This window comes from Corvus brachyrhynchos, unplaced genomic scaffold, assembly GCF_000691975.1.
Source record: "Corvus brachyrhynchos isolate BGI_N302 unplaced genomic scaffold, ASM69197v1 scaffold101, whole genome shotgun sequence".
NCBI classification, from domain to species: domain Eukaryota; kingdom Metazoa; phylum Chordata; class Aves; order Passeriformes; family Corvidae; genus Corvus; species Corvus brachyrhynchos.
In genome coordinates this window covers 4,963,449-4,979,017 of record NW_008237239.1, presented here as the reverse complement: position 1 = coordinate 4,979,017, position 15,569 = coordinate 4,963,449, and the positions used below count along the sequence as shown (strand labels likewise).

Here is a 15,569-nt window from a genome sequence, read left to right as displayed (position 1 = left end):
GATCAGCCCCGCGTGTCTTCTCTGTAAGGGGAACTGCCTGGCTGCAGGGGAGCCCGGCGGGCCGGGGTCGCGGTGGTCGGAGCACGGAGCGCTGCCAAGGAGAGGGGCTGAGCATCCCGCCCCTGTGCATTTGTCCCTCCTATTTTAAATCACGTCTATATATAACTTTGAGAATACTCGGGTAGAAAAATAACAAAGCCTTAAAATGGTTCAGGGCCTGGTCACGTAATCACTGTAATAGCAGCAGGAGTAGCGATTTGCCCTAAAGACCATCTCCTGTCTTGCTCACGAGTACCTGGGCTGTTTTCGGGAGCGTACAGAATCACTTTAACAGTGGGCTGCGTGGAGGGAAGCATTAGTCACTGTAGGAAGCAGTAACTGCGTGCTTTGTGACTCAATCTGAACTGGATGGGTCGGCTTCGAAGTGCGGGTCTGAGGGTGCGGCCGTGTTGGTGAGGGGAGGCTGGCGGGAGGCTCTGCTCCCTCGGCACGGGCACTGTGTCATCGGGTGACCCGCAGCGCCAGCGGGGGGAAATCTCCACGTTTTGGCAGCAAATAGTTATTGTAGGTTATTGTGGATATATTGTTATTGTATGTATATATACATATATGTATATAAAATATATATATATAGTTTGGGGTAATGTCTAAGTCTGCCCTTCTTCCGTTAAAGAATAATTAGACAGAGTCTTAGCATGACACTGTAAAATTTCACATAATTTTCTGGCCAGACTCTTATTTCTTTGTGTTTCAAGTGGATTGTGATTTGATCTGCATGGAGATTTTTCTATTGCTGTGTGGGTCTGTGTGCTTCTAGCACTTCACATGCACAGTGAGACAAACATCATGATTATTAGGCAAGAGTACTTTACAGTTTTAGTGACATGTATCTATATTTATTGTTGTGGAGGTCAACATTTGAAGAAGTCGTTGCTGAGTATTCGCCATACACTCTCTGGGATGGGATTCCCAAACTGTCATGCATACCACTCATAAGTAGTGCATACCTACCTACAAAACTAGGAGCTGCTGCGGGCAGTACTCAGCAGAGCAGAGGGGAGGAGGAAAGTTGAGAAATCCTTGCTTTAGCAGGCTGATGACTGAAATTCCCTGATCCTCTGCAGCAGAAATAGTAATAATAATACAAAATTAACATACAGGTGCACTTGGGAAGATGTTCTCTATTAAGAAAGACTATATGCTTCATTTTCAACAATTAATATTTGCACATCTTCCTGATTTTTTAATACATTGGAAATAAGTTATATTAGACACTTTACATTATTTTAACTATTTTTTTATATTGCCAATAGAAAATTATTTTAATTCTTCCTGCGTATTTAACAACAAACACCTGAAATTCATAAGCTTTAAAACCTCAAATGATTAGAGCTAAGAAGAAAAAAAGAACTGTGTTCCAGATCCCAATTAATTTGTTTCTTGTATGACTGAGAAAATACGTCAAAATTTTATCAGCCTATAGGAAAACATGTTTAGAAAAACTGTAAGGCCATTATTTACCTATGATGGTATTTTTTGTGGGTGCAGCATTTGTGCCAATGAAACCTATCAACAAACCAAACAAAATCAAAGAAAGCTGTCTTGTGGTAACTGCAGTCAAAGTGGGGTTTCATTTGCTTAGTGCTCTTTAAAGTGAATGCATGAATATAAAATCTAATATAAGTAAGTGCAAAAGAAGACATCACCACCGGTTGCTGGAGTTCTTGTGCCAGTTCTTCTACTTTTGCAAACATGCCAAAATGTCATCTTGTTTATTGCATTGTCGAAGATACCAACAGCCAACATGGAAAACTATTGAAATCTGCTCTAATTGCTCAGTGCAAATAAACAGGAAAACTGAATGAGGAGTCATCCCTTTCTGCTCTGCTCCTGTTTATACATCTTAAAATATTTTAAATAGTGATAATCTTTCCTGTACACAGTCTTTCTGCTGCAGAGTATTTTATACTTTAGTGTTAATTCCAAGTGGAAAGACAAAGTATTAAAACAAGCATCTCACAGATTTTTATTTTTTTACCTTCATTCTCCCTTCCTTTCCCCTCCTTCTAGCCCAAATTAGAATCCCATTTGACTAGTTTTATCCTGTGATTACGTCATAAGCCTGGCTGTTCACTGTCATGTGTCTGGCCATTTTCACAGTGGGTGTACCATGCCTGTAGTCAGCATCAGGCAACAGGAACCAGTTTGACCATTAAGCTGTGAATAATGGTATGGATGGCAGTTGTTGCTAATAGTTCTAACCTTGGGAGATAGTGGAAAGAGTCCTGACTAAAAATTTCATACACTTTTTTCCACTTGTTTTAAGATTCACTTAGCTTCTGAAGAGGCTATGTGCAGAGTAGGAGCCTGTAGACTGATTTCAGGCTAGCACTAGATTACACAGTGGTCAGTCTAGAATAACATTTCATGCATAGTTTCTTCCTTCACAACACTTGATGATAAAGGCAAATTAAAATGTTTTAAATTAGCAATACCATGACTGTTTTTGCAGTGCACTGTCTGTAGCCAGACTGGGTGCTAGTGAACAGCCATCTTATCAGGCTTCCTATGGAGGGTAGTAAAAACATTCCTACTTTGGTTGTATGAGGGCAAATCCACAAACACAGCAGTTCACAGCAACTATTCTGCTGAGTAATGCTTCAGTTTTGAGGTTGGAAACAGACTTGGAATAACACCATGGGAATATTATCTTTAATCGCTGTTATCAAATTTGCCTAATTAAGATGATTCCATCTGTTTTCCTGAGTTTAGAGGATATCAGTCATGATAGAAATGGTTTGGCTGAGGGGAGGGGTGCACCCTGTGGCCTGTAACCTCTGGCAGCGAGGCTGCTTGCATGACTTCATGTGGTGCTGTCAGACTGTCAAAGTACAAACCAAGAACCAGTCATGTCCCAGTGGGATCCCTAAGGAACGTGCTTGTTGACTTCAGCAGGTTTTGTATTACGTATGTGAGGTTGAACAGGTAATCTATAAATCACTGTGTGAGGTTATTACAGCCTAAGGATGACTTATGAAATGGAATTATTGATATTCCAGCCTCTTAAACGATGATATTTTATTAAATATATTTCTTTATAGGTAATGGTAAAACTGTAAGAGCTAAGATATTATATTTTTAAATAGCAATCCAGCTGGCTATAAGCAATCTAGGAGACTCCTGGAGTGTGTAGAGACATTTTCCTGGTCCAGGCATTAGATGAACCAACCAGAAGAGAAGGATTATGGGAGCTGGTGCTTACCAATGCAGATGAGCTTATTAGAGAGGTGAAGATTGGTGGCAGCTTGGGCTATAGTGACCACTCCCTGGTGGAGTTTGTGAGGATTGTGTGCCTGGCAAGGAGCTAAGTCAGGACCCTGAACTTGGAAAGAACAAACTTCCAGTTGTTTAAGGAGTTGGTGAATGAGATTCCCTGGGAAACTGCCCATAGGGACAAAGAAACTGACCAGAGCTGGCAGCTCTTAAAAACACTTTTCTTAAAACTAGGTGATCTTTAAGACCCCATCCAATCCAGGCTATTCTGTGATAATCGAGTGAATGATTGTCTGAATTATTAAAGTTCTTTGGCATTATTACTAACATGCATATATGTAGTTTCTGCAAACTAGGAGTTTTCCCAGAGCATGATTTTGGAAAGGAATGTGTTCTTCCTGTTTTAGGATGATACAAAAGTACAAGAACAGTTACATAATTACTGTCTTTCACATTCTTCTATTAGTTTGTAATCAGAAAGTACTGAGGGGTGAAAACAGTTTACCAACTTTATATATTTTAGTAGTCATGAGCCAAAGGGAAAGCAAAGGTTTGTATGACATTTTACTTGAGTCATCTGTGATTTTTGATACAGTTAAAACTAAAAGAAGAAAAATTGCAGTAATAGCTACTTTAGCTCATTACTGCTACTGAAATCTGCACAACCAAAAAGCTATTCAATGAGAATCAAGTGTGGTACCTAACAGTCATTTCTCTTAATACTTGGACACTACTGGTTTCATTTCCTCAACCTGGCTTTGACCTAATGTTGTTCTGCAAAGGGGGAAAAAAAAATCTATGTCTTCCCCACCCAGTTCCACTGGGTCACCAGCCAGGCAACAAATCTGTGGCAAAACCTCTCACCTCTGTCAAAGCTCAGGACTGGTTGGTTTGTTGTGTCTTTTTCTCTGGCTACTTTGGTGTCTTGTTTTCTGAGATTTTTAAATTTGCTTCTAATTTTGAAAATCTGATTTCCACACTGGCTTCTTTTGTGTTCTTCCCATCTGGTGGAATTGTTCTTGTTCTAGGGGGTTTCAGATGAGCTGTCTTCCCACATATGCTGTGCAGTACTCCCTAATTCCAGGGCTTTTCTTCTTCTTGACATTCCACCATTGCCAGGTTGTCTGTGAAGAAAAAAATACCCTGCTATAACTTCTATTTTTTACTATAAACTTTAAAACGTATGGAAAAGATCCTACCCTCTTTCATTAAGTGAAAGATCTGTACTATACATTTTATGACCATGTAGTGCCTGACGTGTTGTCTAAGGAAAATTCTGGGGGTGATTTTTAATGAATATAACCTTTAAATGGCTTAGCTGCACTGTAAAATAGATGTATGGTGGGAAACTTGCATTCAGAAAAATACTTAGTACAAAAATAAATCACCATGTTATTATTGTTGTTAGATAATGCTTTATTTGCTTCCCAGTTCAGAGGAAAATGGACATGACTCCCATTTTCAAACTGTACATTTGGGTAAAAGAAGTTGAAATCAGTTAGTAAGGCTTTTTTACTAAGTCTGAATGAGAATGAATACAAAATTGGGCACTTTTTCGTGCTGTGAATAGCTTTTTTTGTGCTGCTTCTACATGTGAAGAAAGATCTGAACATTCATAAAAGTTCGTTTGTTTTGAGCATATATATATCATTTATTAGAAGAGCATGAATAGACTTCAGTTTCCCATGTTTTGGCCCTGCTTCCAGTTTTCACTGAAGCTCACGTGTGTCTGAATGAGAGCAGCAGTGAAGAGCAGAGAATGCTATGTTTGAACAGTAAACTTCTGGTATCATTTAATTGCAATGAAATTCTTTTTTTTTCAAAGGGGTGGTAATGAAGATGAATGAGGAAGGGAAAGCAAGGGAATAGCACAGGAGACTATCCAATGAAGTTTTGTTTTTTATGTCTTTGAAACATCATAATCCAAATTTTCACTGATACTTTTAGGAAGTTTCCATTTCCCTTAACTTACTGAGAATTTTCATGTTATTGAGGAATTTTTTTATTACTTTAGGGAGCAGGTGTACATAGCTGGTGTTTAAAAATTAGCTGTGGAAAGTGTATATCAAAGATTTTTATTGTAGCCATTTATGTGTGCATAGTAAGGTCATGCCAACCTGAGTGTATAGAACTCTGTTACATTTAATTCTCTTCTGGTGTAGCTTAATTTGTTTATAATATTTTCTGAGTAGCTTTACATGGTGTTTGCCTTATGATTCATTTGAAAACGTGTTCAAGATAGAAAAATGAATGGGAAGTTTAAGCCATGTACAGAACAATTTGATTTAAATACTCCCCCAATTTTAATATATATTAGAAACATGGGAAGAACAACAATTATTTTAATACTAGCCTTAAACCAAATATGTGTGCATATATATTTAGCAATAAAATCTTGGCTCCAACAAACTTTTTTTTTAAGTTTAGGTTAATTCTATGTGTTGTTCCTATTTTAAATCACTGGTGCTACAGACATGATTAAATATAAGTGTATATATAATAGGTTTTCTGGATTAAAGGTGTTATGCAGTTTATTTGTACTTGAAGAAAAAAAACTGGGTGGTGTCTTTCTTGTAGAAAATTTCAAAAGAGAAATTAAGTACAAAAGTTTATACATCTCTCTGGTTATTCTGTCCTCCTGTGCTATTCTTTGTCTATTATATACATGGCTCCCTTAAAGCCTGGAGTGTTATCTCTGCTATCTCACCTGGGCAGGGAGCAGTCATGGTTCCCCTTGTTGGCACGAAGAATAGAACTGTCCATCATCTTCATGGGTGTTGGAAACAGAGCTCTCTCTTTGTATTCACCCGTGTAGCTGAATATGGATGAAGGAAGGAGGCCCTGACCTTGCTGTTCAGGGCATGTGTGAGCCCCAGTTGTGATGGCCACTGCCCCGGAAGCAGCCTGAGACAGACAAAGTACCCCTGGGACTTGCACTTCAGCACAGTCAGAAAAGTCCCCCACAGTCCAGGGTTTGTTTTGACAGCCACAGTTCAGTTCTTATGGATGATAATTTACTAAAGGAGTGGAGAATCACTTGGGGGCAAGGATGCTAGCAGGCACTGTGTCGAATCAAGGGGATTATTTCATGAAACAACTAAAGTAACACCTGGAGATTTTATACAAAAAGAGAAACTTGCTGGGGTGTATACCTATTCTCTTTGATCTGGCAAGTCTCTGTGTTTGTGTCAAACTCTTTCCTCCTTTTTTATTTGTTCTTAACAGAAATGAAGCAATTGCCAGATTGGAGAATGTAGGGGAACAGAACAGATTTCACTGCAATATGCCAGTGTGTGACACAGATCCAGCTTGTTCAGATGAGTGAGTATTTTGCTATGCATTGGGTAACTGTTGAAATGGGGTACTTGAAAATCTCTGTTGCAGCTGCTAGTCTGCACTTTCAGAAAAGGGAAAAGAAGTAAGACACGGTCACCAAAAGTGTTGGGGAAGCAAAAACAGTCTCAGTAAGAAAGTGTGTTCAAGGTAGAGGGCACACAGCCTTGCTTTATTCTCTTTTACCACCAAGGTCTTAAGTGGTATTGTACTGGTATAATTAGGAATACTGTTCAACTTTTTTGGGTAAAGAGATGAACTGGAGGTGGAATAGTTCAGTAGAAACAAAAAAAAAACCCCAAACCACATGCTATTTATGTTGTAACATGTCATAGGACTTCTAGTCAAAGACAAGAATACCATGGTGGAAATGCTGAACAAACTGATGAACCATTTTTGTTCAGAGTTAGAACAATACAAGTTTTAGATATTTTAAGACTAGGCAAAGGGTAACAAAAAAAGGCTTGGATTACTGCATTGCTCTGATTTTGTTATTTAAGAGAGCCCAGTCCCACAGAAATATCCTCACTGCTGCTAGAGAACAGGTTTCCTGTCTATCAACAGAAGATTAAGAACCATTTGAATGGAGATGCTGTGTCTGTGCTTCTGCTGGCTCTTTAATCTTTAAAGGATGACATGTCATGCTTCCCAGGGCCAACACCCTCTTGTAACCACTGACTCCCTTTATGGCTCCTTGCAGAGCAGACAGTGTCAGTAAGACAGAAGCCTTTTGGCAACCTTGCCTTTTTGCTCCAAGTCCCAGTTCATGCAAACTCTTCAAGAATGGTAATGTCTTCATACACCCAGCATGTTAGCTGAATTGCAAATAATCTCAGAGGAACTGTGGTTTCATAGAGTTACTTAGTTTTGATTTGTCTTGAACTGTAAGGTAGGTAGAGATATTTGGGGGATAATGTGATCTAGGGGAGAAAACCCAAGTTAGTAAGGAAAATTAGCAGAAACTTTTTTAAGATACTGTGTCGCATGTTTTTTTCTGACCCTTTTCCTTCTAGTGTTTCCTTTGAAATTACCTCACTATATATATTAAGAAAAGTTTGTAATTTATTGATATTGATGATATTTATATACTTTGATTATCTCCTTTAGTTTTGAACTGCTGGGATGTTTATTCCTCATAGGTGTAAGCCTAACCCACCACTTTTCCACCACTTGGGCAACCATCGTAGCCTTCTTGCTTCTTGGCAACTGGCTATTACCTGATAGAGAGCTTCCTTAGCTTGAGCTGAAATCTGGTTTGTGCCTGAAATCTAATTTCTATATATCTTGCTAGTTGCCACAGGAAAGAATATTGCTTTGGCCAGGAACTCTACAAAATGACCTGGTTATAATGGGTCAAGGGCCAAAAAAGAAATGGGAACACTGAAATGGGACTTCTGTGTGCCTCAAAGCTTTGAATCATTTGTTCAAAAACAATACAGAACAAAACCAGCCTGACATAATTTCACATGGAAATCCTGGGCTTCTATTTTGTGAGAATGATGTGTTAACAGCCAGTTTTTTTCACAACCTGGCATTATACCCAGGTCAGCTGAGTTGTATTAAGATTTAGCACAGATTTATTCCACTGAATTGCTTGGCAGATAGAATAAGGAGTGTTTCATATGTATTTCATACAGTCTTCCTTAAAAAGAAAATACACGTCAGTGGAATCTTGACCATACAGCACAAAGTCTCCTTTCACACTGCAGTACTTCAGACTTATTTAATACCCAAGAGTTAGAAAACATATAATGATCTGGAGTGCAAACTTGATAACCACAAATTTTCTTTCAATAAAGCGACTAAAAAACACATGAAGTGCTAAAGTGTTTACCTCATTTAGTGTAAATTTAATTTATTCCAAAACTCAAAAATATATTTAAAAACTTGTAATCTGAATTCTTTTGAACTGGGTATCATGCTGGAATTTTTTGCCGCCAAGTTTGATCCCAGAAAAATAAGGTTTGCATGAAAAGTTCTTGGCAAATCTCTCTTGGAACAGCACAAACAACACTGCTTAACAAGGAGGCATTCATTATTTCTGTCTTGTTACCCTCTGTTATTACAGTCACCAGCTGTAAGGTTACTGGCATCTTTGAATCTTCCCAATAAAAAGCATAGGGAGCAGTCATTCAAGGATGATAGTGAGAAGTATGTTGCATTTTTCAGGTTTGCTTTTGTTTTTTAATAGCCATTGTGCTTTATCAAGAGCTAATGCATTGTCTGCATGTTCTCACAACAAAGTTTAGGAAAGTAACAGTTTCAGAAGGACAAACCTGTTGGTCTCACTTTAGTGGTCTGTGATCCTTGAGTGTGCAACTAAAAAAAGTGGTTTGCCTTTTGAAACTAAAGCCATCTGGTATTTAACTTTTCTGTTTAAAAATGTCATGGATAAATGGCCTTCTTGGTGACCATATATTTCTATTGCATTACAATCCTTTTGGAAAAGCTTTTAACCACAGTTGTAACTTTTCTTGGTAAACTAAGCCACAGCTCTTGTATCCTCTATTTTGCTTAGCAGTCATGTGCATTGCCTTTTTTAGCACCTGACAAAGTTCTGTGCTAGTGAAATTAGTGTAAGGTATGCCACAAGTCTGTAAAATTAGTATCTGAGACCTGCAGTTGTTAGAAAAAAAAATAGCCAGAAGATGTATTTTTTAATTACACTATTAAGACTGCATGTAATACTCTGCACACAAAGAGTGATGTTTGAGAGCTTCAAAAATCTGGAGGCTAGAGCTCAACAGAAACAGTCACTTGGAGGAGTGGTAAAGGCTGACACCAAGGAAACTTTTGAGATCTGGATTCTGGAGCTGCACAGCCACCAAGGCCGCTGCTGGTAGAAAGTCCAGGAGCTGGAGGGATCCTCTGCTGGAGAAAGGCTGCCAATGGCTTCCTAAGGCAATGGTTACAGCTGGCAGTCACACTGGAGCAGGAGCACCCTGAATTGCAGCAGCAGCAGCAACAAGTTGACTTTTTGGAAGTGTAGTTATAGCCTTTCTTGCTACTGAACTTACAGCTTTCTTGCTACTGTTGCAGCAGCGAGTTGACTTTTTGCAAGTGCAGTTACAGCCTTTCCGTGACCTTTAGTGATTTTTTTGGTGAGGGATTCAACTAGGGCCATTTAATTCTTCATGCAGAGACAGAAGGAGGACTAAATGTAATGTAGGGAAGCATGAAGTCTAAACCCAGTGATTAATACTGGCATAGCTTTTAACAAGAGAACTGATAAATAGTCTGGTTTCTAGCAGCTCTCCTTGTTTTCTGGGCCGTTCTTGCAGCGGTTTCTGTTGCCAAAACTAGCAATGCTGGTAGGAGCTTTAGTAGTTGAAGGAAAATTTTATTAGCCATTTACTCAAAAGGTTTAAGACACAATTTTTTTCTTCAGTTTGTCACACTATTGGATTCTAACTCTATGCTTCTTTCACTCCCTACGAATGCAATGTACCCGCCATGTTTGTTATACTTGCTGATTAATTAGAAAGGTCTTGATCTCTTAAGTTATATGATTGGAAAGAGAGTTTATTTATGGGCAGGTGGCAATGCACATTGGACACAGGTCATCTGGCAAGCTGGAACTTGATGATTCCTGTTGTCTCTTATGGAATTTCTCTTTTTCTCTCCCATCCTTTTGTCTGAGACCCCGAAGGAGGGGGAAAAAAGGGTTTACTTTTAGTAAGTGCCTGTTGTGTGAATGTTATCTTACTGTTACAATAGATGCCAATCTCTTTTGCCTCCAAACAAACTTACTAATTGGAACACAAATATATCCTCTCAGAAAGAAAAAGAGATTAACATGAAAGGAGAGAATTTTTAATTCTTAATTCTAATTATGTTATATTTCAAGATTTATTTAATCTTGTTAATTTCCACCTGAATTCTCTAACGATCTGGGTTATAGTTTGCTGCCTACTGAAGTCCCTGGAATTTGACAATGGTCTTCACAATGTTTTGATCAAATCCTTGTTCTCTAGTCTCATACACCTAACAGAGGTTTCTAAGTTTAAATTAGTTTAAATGATTCTCATACCCTAGAATCATTCCTTTTAATTGCAAAAAGCGAGACTATCTTGTACACAAAGGTTGGTAATTGTATTCACTGTAGTTTTTATAGCTGTGCTAACAGTATGGTGATACTGAATTAGGGAATCCATCAGTTATCAAAGTAAATATTATATGCACTATTTGAGCATATAATCAAATACATTAATTATGTTCATAATTTTTTCATGAATTGCCCTATAGAGTTATTTCCCTATGGACTAGTGGCATTTAATGCTGAAGCTTCAGGGCAGGATTGCTGTTGTTTGTGGTTCTTTTTCTTTTTTTTTTTTTTTAATTTTATACCTCCTCAGTAATATTCAGATAATTCAGATTTAATTAGATTGTTTTTTAAATTCCAATTTTACCACAGATTTCTGCAGGGACTTCAAACATGTGGCTCTTCAAACAAACAGGGTGCTCAGGAAGCCTGAAAATATTAGTTCAAGTCTTTTTTTTACTGAAGATTTACTTTCAAAAACCTTAGGATCTGCCTGTTTAGATTAAACAAAATTAGAAAAACTAGGCCTCAGAATAAGTATACTGTATGCAATACCTGTACAAAATTAGGACATTTTGCATGAATATGAATTGTCTAGTTAATGGTTAGCCACCATTATTTGTTTTTAGATTATCTGGATTTTTCCTGTGTGGTTCCTTTAAAGCTGTAATTCAGAAACCAGTGGAGTAATTGACTCACTGGTTCCTCCAATCAAAGAACTATTCATTAAATATGCTTTGGGTTAGAGCTGCAGTTGAGTACCTACCTAAAAATCTGCTGAGCAGCTTCAAAATCCCCAAACATTAAAGAAACAGAAAAATATTTGGTTTTATGACATCAGGTGGAGCAGACACAGGCACCAATCCCCAAGTAAACATACTTTGGCTTCCACGCCTCCTGAATGGAAAGACAATCTCCCTCCTTTTCACCCAAGCAGTGGATGTTGTCTTAACTCCATTTATATGTACTTAAGTGTGGAACACTTGAAAAAAAACAAACCCAGAGAATATTTTTTTATTCTTTAATTGTTATCTTCATAAACTTAATGTTCTTCATCCATTATAATGTTATAGAACAACAACATCAAGGCTCTGGAATTCCCTAGTTTATAATAATGTAACACAGGATACATATTGAGATATTTAAAATAATTAATAGCTTAAAGAAAACCCAAAGCTATTCCTTTAAATGTGATTTTAGACGCATTTTAATTGTCAGATCTGTCAGTTCTGGCACTTGCCACTTGAGGGAGTGATGCACGAGGTGCTGGTTGGATTCCAGTTTGAGTCCATTCTCAGCAGATTTGCATACACTAGGAGCTCACTCGAAGTAGAAAATTCAGACATTGAGTGAAGATATTTTGGCTAACAAAGGAAACCTAAAATGCTCTGTATTAAAATGTTTTGGACACTTACTCTTTGGGATGGTTTTATCTGTTCCTCAAATCCCTGTATGGAACTTGAGAAGACCTTGCATGCCAGAGGTGTGGAGAGGTACACAGAGCTTTGGTTCTGGGACTATTTGGTTCAGGTTGGAATTAACGGGGTCGCTCTGGGCGGTATCGCTGTGGAGAGCCGAGGTGGATGGTACAGTCAGACAGCTCTTTGCAATCCTTGTGATGCTGTCTCTGAATTAGTATGTGGAATGCCTGTTTCTTACGGATTTACTGTGCCTGGGAGGAGAGGGATTTCAGTCTCCTGCTTTAATCCAATCTTGTTTCACTGAATTATTTATTATTTGCAAGTGATGGGAAAGGTTGATTCGTGGTTCTAAATGAAGTGTGTGATATGTTATAGGGCAAATGGCTGCTTTTAAACTGAGGACAGGAATCCTTTCTGTATATTTGTTATATAAACCTTGAGTGAATATGAAAAAATCTTCCTGATATAATTTAAAATAGACCAAAAAGTGGGATACTCACTATTAATAATTTGTGCTTGAGTTATTGTTTTCATTTTTTCTTTGACTTTTAATCAATAGTTACTGTCTTTGTTATTTTAACAGAAATTTGCACGAAGTTCGAAGTTGAAATAATCTCTTGCTGTATGTTTATGTCGTAAATCTGTCAGTATGTATTGGTCTTTTGTACACGTGGGGTCATGTGTGCGTTGTTACATTTCTGTAGCTCCTAATATTTACTTCAGAAGTTACTCTGAAGAGACATTTTAATTATATGAGGACTATATTTGTACAGAGGTTTCTAACAACAAAACGTTGTAGCTTCCTGAACATCTATTGTACACATGCAACATAGGCAAGATGAGAATATTGTGAAGTGCTGGTGTTTTACCTACTCAATTAAATAACAATGTGATCATACAAAATAAAAATGCTACCTTGCTGCCCTGGAGACCTTAATGTTTTCCTTTATGACAACCCCAGATAAATTGTCCAGAATGAGCAAAAATTACTGTCTATAATTGCTCATGATTTTTTAACAGGACTTAAATCCGCCTTTATTCTGCCAGTTCTCGAACTAACTAGTTTTTAGGAGGAAAAATACCAAGACAAGCCCCTTAGTTGCATATCTGAGAGCTTATTTTCTGGGACATTTCGTGTACTCTAAAGGTACAAAAATTGGAAAATCGTATTAAAATGCCATCCACCTCAGATCTGATTAGCAGCACCAAGAGCTGAGAGGATGGAAATAAAATTCACCAAGGCACCTCTTACTCTTACATATTTCATCATTCTGAAAGAATGCTTAGGCAAGGGACTGAACTAGAATGTTTATGCTTTTTCCCAGGAAAAAAACCAATTTATTCAGTGAGCTCACAAAGTACAGTATCTGTTTCAGAAGAGGTTTTGTTAAATCTATACTGATTAACTTTTCCATGTAAATAAAGAATAACCTACTCCATTCTGAGGAAGCTTGCACTCCTTTTCTGTGGTGAACACTTTATAAAGCATGTTACGATTTTTGTTGGAAGAAATAATGAACTATCAGTAGCTGTCCAGCCTTTATGAGCCACTCAAGGTACAGTAGCTCTATTGGTACGTGTTCATTAGTCATCTCTTTGTCAGACTGTTGAGTCTACGTAGTTGTTTCTTGCATGGAAGCCCTTTCATGCCTCTAAATATCCATGGAGTCCTTTTCTAAAACTTTTTTTCAATCTCTACTGCAGTCTTTCTCACTCAAGAAGACAATTTCCTACAAAGTAACTTTGTTTTTTCTGGCTACTGTTACACACTGAAAAAATAGAAAGAGCTGATACATATAGGATTGTTTGCATTTTTGTTCATGGGCTCTATAGGGTATGAAACATCTCGTATCATATTACATATTGTTGAAATGCAATACTGTTGCTTTGTTTAGCAAATGATGTTTTGAATTCCAGGAAATGACCTTGTAAAAATGGAAGTAAGAGAAGGAAATACACTTCTGTTAGGGAGGGAAAATGAAGGAAAGAAAGTTAGTGCAAACAAAGGGGAATGACAGAGGCTGAATCAGAGAAAGGTGGAGATTTTCACTGGAATGTATGGAGTGTGGGTGGAAGGTGCCTGACAGTTTTTCAGTCTAGTGATGCCCACTTTCCAAATGTTCAATTATATTTTCAATTTTGGCAGTTAATTAAAAATGCCAAAGAGACCAAACCCCCTTATTTGCACTTTGTACCGCTACCTTTGAAGCAAACTACTACAGAAAAATCCGGGGTACTTTAAGATAAACCATATTTCATGTGTGACTGGACTTGAATGTTGTAGAATGCTGTAGACAGCTGCTTGAAAGCCCCCAGCTTCGTGTCTGTGTTTTCACCCTCCTCTCATTGGCTCCTCTGACTGGTCCTCTGGACTGCCATTAAGTTGTGCTTCCAAAGGGGCTGTTAGGATCTATGGATTTTCTCTTCAGCAGGCAATGATGAAGCAACAGAAGTAATGAGGCAGAAATGGAATTCCCCATCAGTGTGGATGCTTTCAGCTTAATGGGATTAATGTTGGAAGAGAGCAGGGAGGTAAGGTTTAGGGCATCTAGAGTGGCTGGGAGTATATCAACCCAGAGAGCTCCTGCAGGATATCTCTGCCATGTACCAAATCATTTATGGTCATAGGGTAAACTTTTACTTTGGGAATACTCTGGTCCTCCTGTCTGTACTCAAACCCAGGATCTGTACAGACACAGTGATGCCACCTATACAGGTCTTGCGCCAGAGGGCTGCGCAGCACTGTGTTGCTAAATGTGGAATATGTGCAATTTTTGTAAGAAAGGTTGTTCTCTGTTTGATCTTTACATACTTTCAAGCCTAATAATTAACAGGAAGGGAAATTTAATCTGTGAAAAAAAGAGCAGCTAACAAGTAAGCTCTAAGTGATGTCCAGGTGTTAGAAAAACAAATTACTTGTTGGTAGAATTGCCTTGTCAAGATTTAGGGCTTGACATGCTCCACTGATCTCAGACCTATGGGGAGGTTGGCAAAACCTGGGAAGAAGGATGTCCACTGATACTGGACAACAAGAATGCAGGATTTACAGCCCACAAGGCCATTCACCAGAATTCCCAAGATAAGGAAGAAACTAATAAAGACAACTCAGCAACTGTGCTGAGTCAGCTCCAACTGGGTAAAAGGTAATTGTGGCAGGGGGAGATCACGGCCGCCGGCTCATGGCCCACCAAACCAAAAAAGAAAGACTGAGCATGCAGACTAATTAGCATGAGGAGGGAATCATTAACAATGGAAGATAGAATTCTAATAAATAAGAGAACGATGTAACTTGTAGCCAAGGAACACTAATTTCTTTGTCGGCTAAAATGTATAAATAGTAAAAAGTTTTGATAGTTGGCGCGCTTGATTTGTGGAATACCACCACGAACCCAGGCTTCTGCAACTCTGAGATAATCAGTATCTCTCTCGAGTGTGTAATTACTGGCTTGTTGCACACGGGGCAACGAATGCGATTTTTGTGGGTAACAAACGCGACTGCA

At 38.3% G+C, this 15,569-nt stretch overlaps 1 protein-coding gene across 1 annotated transcript in view; it reads left to right on the top strand.

Annotated features, from left to right (window-relative positions):
• The first annotated feature begins 5,825 nt into the window (after positions 1-5,825).
• Positions 5,826-15,569, top strand: part of DDX59 (DEAD-box helicase 59) — a 17,863-nt gene continuing 8,119 nt past the window's right edge. The window contains exon 1 of the mRNA XM_017729726.1: positions 5,826-6,594. The gene's annotated coding sequence lies outside the window, so the exon portion shown is untranslated. The remainder of the gene's footprint in view (positions 6,595-15,569) is intronic.